The following is a 15,754-nucleotide window of genomic DNA, read 5'->3' on the forward strand; positions in this document are numbered from 1 at the left end:
CTGTAATGTGAGGTGTCCTGTAATGTGGGGGTGTCCTGTAATGTGGGGGTGTCCTGTAATGTGGAGGTGTCCTGTAATGTGAGGTGTCCTGTAATGTGGGGGTGTCCTGTAATGTGGAGGTGTCCTGTAATGTGAGGTGTCCTGTAATGTGGGGGTGTCCTGTAATGTGAGGTGTCCTGTAATGTGGGGGTGTCCTGTAATGTGGAGGTGTCCTGAAATGTGAGGGTGTCCTGTAATGTGGGGGTGTCCTGTAATGTGAGGTGTCCTGTAATGTGAGGTGTCCTGTAATGTGGGGGTGTCCTGTAATGTGAGGGTGTCCTGTAATGTAATGTGAGGTGTCCTGTAATGTGGGGTGTCCTGTAATGTGGGGGTGTCCTGTAATGTGGAGGTGTCCTGTAATGTGAGGTGTCCTGTAATGTGGGGGTGTCCTGTAATGTGAGGGTGTCCTGTAATGTAATGTGAGGTGTCCTGTAATGTGGGGGTGTCCTGTAATGTGGGGGTGTCCTGTAATGTGGAGGTGTCCTGTAATGTGAGGTGTCCTGTAATGTGGGGGTGTCCTGTAATGTGAGGTGTCCTGTAATGTGGGGGTGTCCTGTAATGTGAGGTGTCCTGTAATGTGGAGGTGTCCTGTAATGTGGGGGTGTCCTGTAATGTGGGGGTGTCCTGTAATGTAATGTGAGGTGTCCTGTAATGTGGGGTGTCCTGTAATGTGGGGGTGTCCTGTAATGTGGAGGTGTCCTGTAATGTGAGGTGTCCTGTAATGTGGGGGTGTCCTGTAATGTGAGGGTGTCCTGTAATGTGGAGGTGTCCTGTAATGTGAGGTGTCCTGTAATGTGGGGGTGTCCTGTAATGTGGGGGTGTCCTGTAATGTGGGGGTGTCCTGTAATGTGAGGTGTCCTGTAATGTGGAGGTGTCCTGTAATGTGGGGGTGTCCTGTAATGTGGGGGTGTCCTGTAATGTAATGTGAGGTGTCCTGTAATGTGGGGTGTCCTGTAATGTGGGGGTGTCCTGTAATGTGGGGGTGTCCTGTAATGTGGGGGTGTCGTGTCCTGTAATGTGGGGTGTCCTGTAATGTGAGGTGTCCTGTAATGTGGAGGTGTCCTGTAATGTGAGGGTGTCCTGTAATGTGGGGGTGTCCTGTAATGTGGGGGTGTCCTGTAATGTAATGTGGGGGTGTCCTGTAATGTGGGGTGTCCTGTAATGTGGAGGTGTCCTGTAATGTGAGGGTGTCCTGTAATGTGGGGGTGTCCTGTAATGTGAGGGTGTCCTGTAATGTGAGGGTGTCCTGTAATGTGAGGGTGTCCTGTAATGTGGGGGTGTCCTGTAATGTGAGGTGTCCTGTAATGTGGAGGTGTCCTGTAATGTGGGGGTGTCCTGTAATGTGAGGGTGTCCTGTAATGTGAGGGTGTCCTGTAATGTGAGGGTGTCCTGTAATGTGAGGGTGTCCTGTAATGTGAGGGTGTCCTGTAATGTGGGGGTGTCCTGTAATGTGGGGGTGTCCTGTAATGTGAGGGTGTCCGGTAATGTGAGGGTGTTCGGTAATGTGAGGGTGTCCTGTAATGTGAGGTGTCCTGTAATGTGGGGTGTCCTGTAATGTGGGGGTGTCCTGTAATGTGGGGGTGTCCTGTAATGTGGGGGTGTCCTGTAATGTGAGGTGTCCTGTAATGTGGGGGTGTCCTGTAATGTGGGGGTGTCCTGTAATGTGAGGTGTCCTGTAATGTGGGGGTGTCCTGTAATGTGAGGTGTCCTGTAATGTGAGGTGTCCTGTAATGTGGGGGTGTCCTGTAATGTGGAGGTGTCCTGTAATGTGGGGGTGTCCTGTAATGTGGGGGTGTCCTGTAATGTGGGGGTGTCCTGTAATGTGGGGGTGTCCTGTAATGTGAGGTGTCCTGTAATGTGGAGGAGTCCTGTAATGTGGAGGAGTCCTGTAATGTGGGGGTGTCCTGTAATGTGGGGGTGTCCTGTAATGTGGGGGTGTCCTGTAATGTGGGGTTATTATATGATCTATTAGCTTGTGCTGCCATGTTCTGGTTGTGTGTATGGTGTAGGTGCAGCATGTACGACAAAGCATCTCGTGAATTTCCAGATAGCGCCCTATAGCCCTGATATATACAGTGTTGGCCAAAAGTATTGGCCCCCCTGCAATTCTGTCAGATAATCCTCGTGTTCTTCCAGATAATGATTACAGTCACAAATTATTTGGTATTATCTTCATTTAATTTGTCTTCAATGGAAGACCACAAAAAGAATTGTCAAAAAACCAAATTGGATATAATTCCACACCAAACATAAAAAAAGGAGGTGGACAAAAGTATTGGCACTGTTTGAAAAATCATGTGATGCTTCTCTAATTTGTGTAATTACCAGCACCTGTTACTTACCTGAGGCACCTAACAGGTGGTGGCAATAACTAAATCACACTTGCAGCCAGTTGAAATGGATTAAAGTTGACTCCACCTCTGTCCTGTGTCCTTGTGTGACCACATTGAGCATGGAGAAAAGAATGAAGACCAAAGAACTGTCTGAGGACTTGAGAAGCAAAATTGTGAGGAAGCCTGAGCAATCTCAAGGCTACAAGTCCATCTCCAAAGACCTGAATGTTCCTGTGTCTACCGTGCGCAGTGTCATCAAGAAGTGTAAAGCCCATGAAGAAGAAAAAGAAACATTGAGCAGAGATTTCACCGCAAGATTGTGCGGATGGCGGATAAAGAACCTCGACTAACATCCAAACAAGTCCAAGCTGCCCTGCAGTCCGAGGGTACAACAGTGTCACCCCGTACTATTGTTAGAATCACATCCTCCATCTTGTATTTGTCATCCATCTTTCTCTATCAAAGATAAGTGGTTTGTCTCAAAAAGGAATTGGTTAGACTAATTAACATGGAGATGCTATGGGCTACAAGGAAGTGGAATGCTAATGAATCCTTATCTAGCTTCAGGGCTGCACCTTTGTGTCAATGTAGAAGTGTGTAAACAGAGGATGTTTATAGTCTATTGAATGTTAGATCCAAGAAGTGGCACCAAGTCTTTGATCTCTAATTATCTTCGGAGCCTTGAGATACACATATACAGTGACTGTGGGGGGTAGCTTCCTGTTGGAATGTAATGCTTTAGCCAATGGATAGAGGCTACCATTCCACATCCAATCCTGGTATGTTATGCTATGTCATAAGTCCAACCTGCTTTTGTCTGTATAAATACTACCTCTCTGTAACAATAAAACAGAATCCATTTTGATACACTACCATCTGTGTCTTTGTGATTCTCCAGGCCTGTTAATTATTTAATTTGGAACCCTGCAACATACTTTATTAATGAGGACCCCTTGATGTCCGTAGCACTATCCGTCAGCGTCTGAATGAGAAGGGACTGTATGGTAGGAGACCCAGGAAGACCCCACTTCTTACCCAGAGACAGAAGCCAGGCTGGAGTTTGCCAAAACTTGCCTGAGAAAACCAAAACCGTTCTGGAAGAATGTTCTCTGGTCAGAGGAGACAAAAGTAGGAAAAGGCCTCAACATAGAGATTACAGGAAAAAAAGAGGCCTTCAAAGAGAAGACGCCCCCTACAGTCAGACATGGCGGAGGTCCCTGATGGTTTGGGGTTGCTTTGCTGCCTCTGGACTGCTTGACCGTGTGCATGGCATTATGAAGTCTGAAGACGACCAACACATTGTGCAGCATCATGTAGGGCCCAGTGTGAGAAAGCTGGGTCTCCCTCAGAGGTCAGGGCTCTTCCAGCAGGACAAGGACCCAAAACACACTTCAGGTCAGCACTAGAAAATGGTGGTGAGAGAAAGCCCTGGAGACTTGTAAAGTGGCAGCAATGAGTCCAGCCCTGAATCCCATAGAACACCTGTGGGGGAGGGGGAGAGATCTCTTGGTGGCAGTTTGGAGAAGGCCCCTTCACATCTCAGGGGGGACCGCGAGCAGTTTGCCAAAGAAGAAGGGTCTAAGATTCCAGCAGAGCCTTGTAAGAAACTCATTGCTGGTTAGCGGAAGCGGTTGTGTGCAGTTATTGTGTCTAAAGGTTGTGCTACCAAGTATTAGGCTGAGGGCGCCAATACTTCTGTCCGCACCAGTTCTGGAGTTTTGTGTAAAATGATCAATGATGTGACTTTTTTTTCATTCTCTTTTGTGTTTTTTCATTGCAAGCAAAATAAATGAAGATATTACCAAAGAGTTTGTGCTTGTAATCATTATCTGGGGGACAGCAAGGATTATCTGACAGGACTGCAGGGGGCGATACTTATACTGTATATACCCTGTCTCACTTATATACTATATAAGAGCTGGTGCTGTGTAATCATTATCTGGGGGACAGCGAGGGTTATCTGACAGGACTGCAGGGGGCGATACTTATACTGTATATACCCTGTGTCACTTATATACTATACTAGAGGGAGGACCCGGCTTCGCACGGGTATATTACATTTTATGTTTGTGCAGTGGCCCCATAAGAAATGTCCAATTTTGCACTGGTGTATTTTGTATGTGGTTTGTGTGTATGTCCATAAGCGTCATGTGATTATGTGTATCTCATTTTGGATATCAGTGAAGAACCTATGATCAGTTGTTATGGATACCTGGAGTAAAGCTGTATCTAATCATTCCCCGTGTAGTACTGTGTTTAGACTCAAGTATCTAATCCTTGTTGGTGTGGTACTGTTTGCAGATACACATATCTAATCCTCCGGCGTGTGGTACTGTGTGCAGATGTGTGTATCTAATCCTCCCCTGTGTGGCATTGTGTGAAGAGGCACGTATCTAATCCTCCGGTAAGTGAAACTGTGTGCAGACGTGCATATCTAATCTTACGGCATGTGGTACTATGTGCAGATGCGCGTATCTAGTCTTCTGGCGTTGTGGTACCGTGTGCAGACAGGTGTATCTAATCCTCTCGCGTGAGGTACTGTGTGCAGATGCGCGTATCTAATCTTCCAAAGTGTGGTACTGTGTGAAGAGGCGCGTATCTAATCCTACGGCGTGTGGAACTGTGTGTAGACACGCGTATCTAATCCTACAGCATGTGGTACTGTATGCAGACGCATGTATCTAATCCTATAGCGTTTACAACTGTGTGAAGACGTGCATATCTCATAGTCTGGCATGTGGAACTGTAAGCAGACGCGTGTATCTAACCCTACGGCATGTGGTACTGTGTGCAGACGTGCTTATCTAATCCTCTGGTGTGTGGAATTGTGTGCAGATGTGCGTATCTAATCCTCCCTTGTGTGGTATTGTGTGAAAAGGCGTGTATCTAATCCTACGGCGTGTGTAACTGTGTGTAGACGCGTGTATCTAATCCTACGGCATGTGATACTGTGTGCAGATGCGCGTATCTAATCCTCTGGCATGTGGTACTGAGTGCTGAGACGCGTATCTAATTCTCTGGCTTGTGGTACTGTGTGCAGAGGCATATATCTAATCCTCCAAAGTGTGGTACTGTGTGCAGACACACGTATCTAATCCTGCCCTGTGTGGTATTGTGTGAAGAGGCGCGTATCTAATCCTGAGGCATGTGGTACTTTGTGCAGACGCGCGTACCTAATCCTCCCCGTGTTGTACTGTGTGCTTAGACACGTATCTAATTCTCTGGCTTGTGGTACTGTGTGCAGATACACATATCTAATCTTCACCTGTGTGGTACTGTGTTAAGAGGCACGTATCTAATCCTGCGGCGTGTGGAACTGTGTGTAGACACGCGTATCTAATCCTACGGCATGTGTTACTGTGTGCAAACGCGTATATCTAATCCTCTGGCGTGGGGTACTGTGTGCAGACGCACGTATCTAATCCTCCCTGTGTGGTACTGTGTGCTGAGACGCGTATCTAATTCTCTGGCTTGTGGTACTGTGTGCAGAGGCATGTATCTAATCCTCCAAAGTGTGGTACTGTATTCAGGCACACGTATCTAATCCTCCCCTGTGTGGTATTGTGTGAAGAGGCGTGTATCTAATCCTACGGCATGTGGTACTGTGTGCAGACGCTCGTATCTAATCCTCTGGCGTGTGGTACTGTGTGCAGATGTGTGTATCTAATCCTCTGGCATGTGGTACTATGTGCAGATGAGCGTATCTAATCCTTCCCCGTGTGGTACTGTGTGCTGAGACGCACATCTAATTCTCTGACTTGTGGTACTGTGTGCAGAAGCATGTATCTAATCCTCCAAAGTGTGGTACTGTGTGCAGACACACGTATCTAATCCTCCACTGTGTGGTATTGTGTGAAGAGGCGCGTATCTAATCCTACGGCATGGGGAACTGTGTGCAGATGTGCATATCTTATGCTCTGGTGTGTGGAACTGTGTGTAGACACATGTATCTAATCCTATGGCGTGTACAACTGTCTGCAGACGCGCGTATCTAATCCTCTGGAGTGTGGAACTGTGTGTAGACGCGCGTATGCAATCCCCCGGGGTGTGGTACTTTGTGCAGACGCGTGTATCTAATCCTTCGGCATGTGGTACTGTGTGCAGACGCACGTATCAAATCCTTCAGTGTGTGGAACTGTGTGCAGAAGCGCGTATGTAATCCTCTGGTTTGTGGGACTGTGTGCAGACGCGTGTATCTAATCTTCTGGAGTGTGACACTGTGTGCTGATCTGTGTATCTAATCCTCTGATGCGTGTATCTCAGTTTGGATATCAGTGTGGTATTGTGCATGTGGAGTGACCGTGTGTATTGCAGTTGGAATATGAGTGAAAGACTTGCAGGTTTGTATTGACTAAGGGGGGGGCACTGTGTTTGGAATGCTGTATCTCAGCAACGGTACGTCCGAGCGAGTTGGAGTCTCGTCTTAAACCTTCCCGGATATCTGAAGTATCTCTGTACCAAATTTGGTGAAGATCGGTCCAGTCGTTTGGTTCGCATTAGAGCACAGACAGACAGACAGACAAGAATTCATTTTTATAATATAGGGAGATAAGAGTCTGTGCTGTGTAATCATTATCTGGGGGACAGCGAGGATTATCTGACAGGACTGCAGGGGGCGATACTTATACTGTACTAGAGGGAGGACCCGGCTTCGCATGGTTATATTACATTTTATGTTTGTGTAGTGGCCCCATAAGAATTGTCCAGTTTTGCACTGGTGTATTGTGTATGTTGTTTCTGTGTATGTCCATAAGCGTCATGTGATTATGTGGATCTCATTTTGGATATCAGTGAAAAACCTGTGATCAGTTGTTATGGATACCTGGAGTAAAGCTGTATCTAATCCTTCCCCATGCAGTACTGTGTTTAGACGCAAGTATCTAATCCTTGTTGGTGTGGTACTGTGTACAGATGTGTGTATCTAATCCTCCCCCGTGTGGCATTGTGTGAAGAGGCACGTATCTAATCTTCCGGTAAATGAAACTGTGTGCAGACGTGCATATCTAATCTTACAGCATGTGGTACTGTGTGCAGACAGGTGTATCTAATCCCTGGCGTGAGGTACTGTGTGAAGATGCGCGTATCTAATCCTCCCCATGTGGCACTGTGTGCTGAGATGCGTATCTAATTATCTGGCATGTGGTACTGTGTGCAGATGCATGCATCTAATCCTCCAAAGTGTGGTACTGTATTCAGACGCATGTATCTAATCCTCCCCTGTGTGGTATTGTGTGAAGAGGCGCATATCTAATCCTTTGGCATGTGGAACTGTGTGTAGACGCGCGTATCTAATCCTACAGCATGTGGTACTGTGTGCAGATGTGTGTATCTAATCTTATGGCGTGTATAACTGTGTGCAGACGTGCGTATCTAATCCTCTGGAGTGTGGAACTGTATGTAGATGCATGTATCTAATCCTATGGCATGTGGGACTCTGTGCAGACGTGTGTATCTAATCCTATGGCGTGTACAACTGTGTGAAGACACGTGTATCTAATCCTCCCCTGTGTGGTATTGTGTGAAGAGGTGCGTATCTAATCCTATGGCGTGTGGAACAGTGTGTAGACGCGCGTATCCAATCCCCCGGCATGTGGTACTGTGTGCAGACGTGCGTATCTAATCCTATGGCATGTGGTACTGTGTGCAGACACGCGTATCTAATCCTCCCCCGTGTGATACTGTGTGCAGAAACGCGTATCTAATTCTCTGGCTTGTGGTACTGTGTCCAGAGGCATGTATCTAATCCTCCAAAGTGTGGTACTGTGTGCACACACACGTATCTAATCCTCCCTTGTGTGGTATTGTGTGAAGAGGCGCATATCTAATCCTTCGGTGTGTGGAACTATGTTTAGACGCGTGTATCTAATCCTATGGCATGTGGTACTGTGTGTAGACGCGCGTATCTAATCCTCCCCCGTGTGATACTGTGTGCTGAGACGCGTATGTAATTCTCTGGCTTGTGGTACTGTGTGCAGAGGCATGCATCTAATCCTCCAAACTGTGGTACTGTGTTCACACACACGTATCTAATCCTCCCCTGTGTGGTATTGTGTGAAGAGGCGCGTATCTAATCCTTCTGCTTGTGGAACTATGTGTAGACGCGCGTATCTAATCCTACTGCATGTGGTACTCTGTGCAGACGTGTGTATCTAATCCTATGGCGTGTACAAATGTGTGCAGATGCGCGTATCTAATCCTCTGGAGTGTGGAACTGTGTGTAGATGTGCGTATCTAATCCTACGGCAAGTGGTACTGTGTGCAGACACGTGTATCTAATGCTACAACATCTGGTACTGTGTGTAGACGTGCGGATCTAATCCTACGGCATGTGTTACTGTGTGCAGACGCGTGTATCTAATCCTATGGCGTGTACAACTGTGTGAAGACACGTGTATCTAATCCTCCCCTGTGTGGTATTGTGTGAAGAGGCGCGTATCTAATCCTATGGCATGTGGAACTGTGTGTAGACGCGCGTATCCAATCCCCCGGCATGTGGTACTGTGTGCAGATGCGCGTATCTAATCCTATGGCATGTGGTACTGTGTGTAGACGCGTGTATCTAATCCTCCCCCGTGTGGTACTGTGTGCAGACGCGCGTATCTAATCCTCCCCCGTGTGGTACTGTGTGCGGAGACGCATATCTAATTCTCTGGCTTGTGGTACTGTGTGCAGAGGCATGTATCTAATCCTCCAAAGTGTGGTACTGTGTGCACACACACGTATCTAATCCTCCAAAGTGTGGTATTGTGTGAAGAGGCGCGTATCTAATCCTTCGGCGTGTGGAACTATGTGTAGACGCGTGTATCTAATCCCACTGCATGTGGTACTGTGTGCAGACACGTGTATCTAATCCTATTGTGTGTACAACTGTGTGCAGATGCGCGTATCTAATCCTCTGGAGTGTGGAACTGTGTGTAGACGCCTGTATCTAATCCTTCGGCATGTAGTACTGTGTGCAGACGTGCGTATCTAATCCTCTGGCGTGTGATACTGTGTGCTGATCTGTGTATCTAATCCTCTGATGCGTGTATCTCAGTTTGGATATCAGTGTTGTATTGTGCATGTGGAGTGACCGTGTGTATTGCAGTTGGAATATGAGTGAAAGTCTTGCAGGTTTGTATTGGCTAAGGGGGGGGGCATTGTGTTTGGAATGCTGTATCTCAGCAACGGTACGTCCGAGTGAGTTGGAGTCTCGTCTTAAACCTTCCCGGATAGCTGAAGTATTTCTGTACCAAATTTGGTGAAGATCGGTCCAGTCGTTTGGTTCGCATTAGAGAACAGACAGACAGACAGACAGACAAACGGACAGACAAGAATTCATTTTTATAATATAGAGAGATAAGTGAAACAGGGTATATCTCCCTATATTATAAAAATGAATTTCTGTCTGTCTGTCTGTCTGTCTGTCTGTTCTCTAATGCGAACCAAACGACTGGACCGATCTTCACCAAATTTGGTACAGAGATACTTCAGATATCCGGGAAGGTTTAAGACTAGAGATGAGCGAACAGTGTTCTATCGAACTCATGTTCGATCGGATATTAGGCTGTTCGGCATGTTCGAATCGAATCGAACACCGCGTGGTAAAGTGCGCCATTACTCGATTCCCCTCCCACCTTCCCTGGCGCCTTTTTTGCTCCAATAACAGCGCAGGGTAGGTGGGACAGGAACTACGACACCGGTGACGTTGAGAAAAGTAGGCAAAACCCATTGGCTGCCGAAAACATGTGACCTCTAATTTAAAAGAACAGCGCCGCCCAGGTTCGCGTCATTCTGAGCTTGCAATTCACCGGGGACGGAGGTTTCCGTCCAGCTAGCTAGGGCTTAGATTCTGGGTAGGCAGGGACAGGCTAGGATAGGAAGGAGAAGACAACCAACAGCTCTTATAAGAGCTAAATTCCAGGGAGAAGCTTGTCAGTGTAACGTGGCACTGACGGGCTCAATCGCCGCAACCCAGCTTTCCCAGGATCCTGAATGGAATACACTGTCAGTGTATTCCCGTATACCCGATATATACCCCGATACCCGTTCCAACGGTGTGCCCCCCCACCTTCACCCCAGAAATACCCTGCAAGTCCCCTAGCAATAGAATTGGGGCTATATACACCCACAATTTTTACTACTGGTATACAGTGCCATTGTCTGACTGGGAATTCAAAGAATATATTGGGAATACAAATACCCTCATTTCTTGCTACTGCCATATAGTGCCAGTGTCTGACTGGGAATTCAAAGAATATATTGGGGTTACGTGCACCCACAATTTTTACTACTGGTATACAGTGCCATTGTCTGACTGGGAATTCAAAGAGTATATTGGGAATACAAATACCCTCATTTCTTGCTACTGCCATATAGTGCCAGTTTCTGACTGGTAATTCAAAGAATATATTGGGGTTACGTGCACCCACAATTTTTACTACTGGTATACAGTGCCAATTTCTAACTAGGAATTCAAAATGCGCAAGGCTCCCGGAAAGGGACGTGGACGAGGCCGTGGGCGAGGTCGGGGGAATGGTTCTGGGGAGCAAGGTAGCAGTGAAGCCACAGGGCGTCCCGTGCCTACTCCTGTGGGGCAGCAAGCATTGCGCCACTCCACAGTGCCAGGGTTGCTTGCCACATTAACTAAACTGCAGGGTACAAACCTTAGTAGGCCCGAGAACCAGGAACAGGTCTTGCAATGGCTGTCAGAGAACGCTTACAGCACATTGTCCAGCAGCCAGTCAGACTCTGCCTCCTCTCCTCCTATTACCCAACAGTCTTGTCTTCCTTCCTCCCAAAATTCCGAAGCTTTACAGAACAATAACCCAAACTGTCCCTGCTCCCCAGAGCTGTTCTCCGCTCCTTTCATTGTCCCTCAACCTGCCTCTCCACGTCACGATTCCACGAACCTAACAGAGGAGCATCTGTGTCCAGATGCTCAAACACTAGAGTCTCCTCCATCTCCGTTCGATTTGGTGGTGGATGACCAGCAACCCACCCTCATCGACGATGATGTGACGCAGTTGCCGTCAGGGCATCCAGTTGACCGGCGCATTGTGCGGGAGGAGGAGATGAGACAGGAGTTGGAAGAGGAAGTGGTGGATGATGAGGACACTGACCCGACCTGGACAGGGGGGATGTCAAGCGGGGAAAGTAGTGTGGATGTTGAGGCAGGTGCAGCACCAAAAAGGGTAGCTAGAGGCAGAGGCAGAGGTCAGCAGCTTAGGCGAAGCCAGGCCACACCCGGAATCTCCCAAGATGTTCCAGTTCGTACCCAGCCCCGAAAAACTCCCACCTCGAGGGCACGTTTCTCGAAGGTGTGGAGTTTTTTCAAGGAATGCGCCGAGGACAGATATAGTGTTGTCTGCACAATTTGCCTCTCGAAATTGATTAGGGGCTCTGAGAAGAGCAACCTGTCCACCACTTCAATGCGCCGTCATTTGGAATCCAAGCACTGGAATCAGTGGCAGGCAGCAACGGCAGGACAAAGGCCGCCTGCCGTTCACGCCACTGCCACTGCCTCTGCCACTGCCTCTGCCACTGCCACTGCTGACTGTGCTGGCGATGCACTCCAGAGGACGAGCCAGGACACCACTTCATCTGCCTCCGCCACTTTGTTGACTTCTACCTCATCCTCCCCTGGTCCTGTCTTATCTCCTTCTCCTGCACCATCAAAGGCACCATCAGGCGTTTCTTTACAACAACCCACCATCTCTCAGACATTGGAGCGGCGGCAGAAATACACTGCTAACCACCCACACGCGCAAGCCTTGAACGCCAACATCGCTAAACTGCTGGCCCAGGAGATGTTGGCGTTCCGGCTTGTTGAAACTCCCGCCTTCCTGGACCTGATGGCAACTGCGGCACCTCGCTATGCCGTCCCTAGCCGTCACTACTTCTCCCGGTGTGCCGTCCCCGCCTTGCACCAGCACGTGTCACTCAACATCAGGCGGGCCCTTAGTTCCGCGCTTTGCACAAAGGTCCACTTGACCACCGACGCGTGGACAAGTGCATGCGGACAGGGACGCTACATTTCACTGACGGCACACTGGGTGAATGTAGTTGAGGCTGGGACTGCTTCCCAAACTGGCCCGGTGTACCTCGTCTCCCCGCCTAACATTCCTGGCAGGGACACGAGAAGAACACCCCCCTCCTCCTCCTCCTCTACCGCCTCCTCCTCCGCCACCGCCTCCTCCTCCGCCACCGCCTCCTCCTCCGCTGTTAGATTGACCCCAGCTACGAGTTGGAAACGTTGCAGCACTGGCGTTGGTAGACGTCAGCAGGCTGTGCTGAAGCTGATCAGCTTGGGGGACAGACAGCACACTGCCTCCGAGGTGAGGGATGCCCTCCTCGATGAGACGGCAATATGGTTTGAGCCGCTGCACCTGGGCCCAGGCATGGTCGTTTGTGATAACGGCCGGAACCTGGTAGCAGCTCTGGAGCTTGCCGGACTCCAACATGTTCCATGCCTGGCCCACGTCTTCAACCTAGTGGTGCAACGTTTCCTAAAGAGCTACCCCAATGTTCCAGAGCTACTGGTGAAAGTGCGGCGCATGTGCGCCCACTTTCGCAAGTCGACAGTAGCCGCTGCTAGCTTAAAATCTCTCCAGCAACGCCTGCATGTGCCACAACACCGGCTTTTGTGCGACGTCCCCACACGCTGGAACTCAACGTTTCAGATGTTGAATAGAGTGGTTGAGCAGCAGAGACCTTTGATGGAATACCAGCTACAAAACCCTAGGGTGCCACAAAGTCAGCTGCCTCAGTTTCACATCCATGAGTGGCCATGGATGAGAGACCTTTGTGACATCCTACGGGTCTTTGAGGAGTCCACAAGGAGGGTGAGCTCTGAGGATGCGATGGTGAGCCTTACAATCCCGCTCTTGTGTGTTCTGAGAGAATCCCTGATTGACATCAGGGATAACTCAGATCACACAGAGGAGTTAGGGATAGCATCCGATCCGTCACAGCTGGAGAGTAGGTCCACACATCTGTCCGCTTCACTGCGTTTAATGGAGGAGGAGGAGGAGGAGGAGGAGGAAGAAGAGTTGTCCGATGATGTGATGGTGATACAGGAGGCTTCCGGGCAACTTCGAATCGTCCCATTGTTGCAGCGCGGATGGGTAGACATGGAGGATGAGGAGGAAATGGAGATTGAACTTTCCGGTGGGGCCAGAGGAGTCATGCCAACTAACACTGTGGCAGACATGGCTGAGTTCATGTTGGGGTGCTTTACAACCGACAAGCGTATTGTCAAAATCATGGAGGACAACCAGTACTGGATCTTTGCTATCCTTGACCCCCGGTATAAAAACAACATCTCGTCTTTTATTCCGGTAGAGGGGAGGGCCAATCGCATCAATGCTTGCCACAGGCAATTGGTGCAGAATATGATGGAGATGTTTCCAGCATGTGACGTTGGCGGCAGGGAGGGCAGTTCCTCCAGTAGGCAACCAAGTTCTCACCGGTCCACACAAACGAGGGGCACACTGTCTAAGGTCTGGGACACCTTGATGGCACCCCCTCGCCAAAGTGCCGCCACGGAGGGTCCTAGTGTCACCAGGCGTGAGAAGTATAGGCGCATGTTGCGGGAATACCTTTCCGACCACAGCCCTGTCCTCTCCGACCCCTCTGCGCCCTACACGTATTGGGTGTCGAAGTTGGACCTGTGGCTTGAACTTGCCCTATATGCCTTGGAGGTGCTGTCCTGTCCTGCCGCCAGCGTCCTATCTGAGAGGGTGTTCAGTGCAGCCGGTGGCATCATCACTGACAAGCGCACCCGTCTGTCAGCTGAGAGTGCCGACCGGCTCACTTTGATAAAAATGAACCACCACTGGATAGAGCCTTCATTTTTGTGCCCACCTGTGTAAAGCACCCCAACATGAAACTCCATGTCTGTACTCAACCTCTCCAATTCCTCCGCATCCTCATACTCATCCACCATAAGCGTTGCACAATTCTGCTAATACTAGGCTCCCTCCACCCTGATTTCCCCCAACTCTGCTGGTTAGAGGCTCCCTCCACCCTGATTTCCACCAACTCTGCTGGTTAGAGGCTCCCTCCACCATGAATTTGCCCAAACTGGGCTGTTTAGAGGCTCCCTCCACCATGAATTTGCCCAAACTGGGCTGTTTAGAGGCTCCCTCCACCATGAATTGGTCCAAACTGGGTTTTTTAGAGGCTCCCTCCACCATGAATTGGTCCAAACTGGGCTGGTTAGAGGCTCCCTCCACCATGAATTTGCCCAAACTGGGCTGTTTAGAGGCTCCCTCCACCATGAATTGGTCCAAACTGGGCTGGTTAGAGGCTCCCTCCACCATTAATTGGTCCAAACTGGGCTGGTTAGAGGCTCCCTCCACCATGAATTGGTCCAAACTGGGTTTTTTAGAGGCTCCCTCCACCATGAATTTGCCCAAACTGGGCTGTTTAGAGGCTCCCTCCACCATGAATTGGTCCAAACTGGGCTGGTTAGAGGCTCCCTCCACCATTAATTGGTCCAAACTGGGCTGGTTAGAGGCTCCCTCCACCATGAATTGGTCCAAACTGGGCTGGTTAGAGGCTCCCTCCACCATGAATTTGCCCAAACTGGGCTGTTTAGAGGCTCCCTCCACCATGAATTGGTCCAAACTGGGTTTTTTAGAGGCTCCCTCCACCATGAATTTGCCCAAACTGGGCTGTTTAGAGGCTCCCTCCACCATGAATTGGTCCAAACTGGGCTGGTTAGAGGCTCCCTCCACCATTAATTGGTCCAAACTGGGCTGGTTAGAGGCTCCCTCCACCATTAATTGGTCCAAACTGGGCTGGTTAGAGGCTCCCTCCACCATGAATTTGCCCAAACTGGGCTGGTTAGAGGCTCCCTCCACCATGAATTGGTCCAAACTGGGTTTTTTAGAGGCTCCCTCCACCATGAATTTGCCCAAACTGGGCTGGTTAGAGGCTCCCTCCACCATGAATTGGTCCAAACTGGGGTTTTTAGAGGCTCCCTCCACCATGAATTTGCCCAAACTGGGGTGTTTAGAGGCTCCCTCCACCATGAATTTGCCCAAACTCTGCTGGTTAGAGGCTCAATCCACCCTGATTTTCAAAACAAATGTTGGTGCCAACCTCAACTTACTACAAGGGCCAAATTCACTGCTGGTGACAAGCTCTCCTCACTGCAAGTGCCAAATACACATGTTTCAAGGTGTTTTCCTACTGTCAGAGAGGTGGTATTGAGTGTGTAAAGTGTGTAGTTGTTAGGCTGTGATGTTGGGGTAATAGAGGGTCTTTGGTGTGTTAGATGCCCCCAGACATGCTTCCCCTGCTGTCCCAGTGTCATTCCAGAGGTGTTGGCATCATTTCCTGGGGTGTCATAGTGGACTTGGTGACCCTCCAGACACGGATTTGGGTTTCCCCCTTAA

The sequence above is a fragment of the Leptodactylus fuscus genome, chromosome 2 (genome assembly GCF_031893055.1).
Source record: "Leptodactylus fuscus isolate aLepFus1 chromosome 2, aLepFus1.hap2, whole genome shotgun sequence".
Lineage (NCBI taxonomy): Eukaryota > Metazoa > Chordata > Amphibia > Anura > Leptodactylidae > Leptodactylus > Leptodactylus fuscus.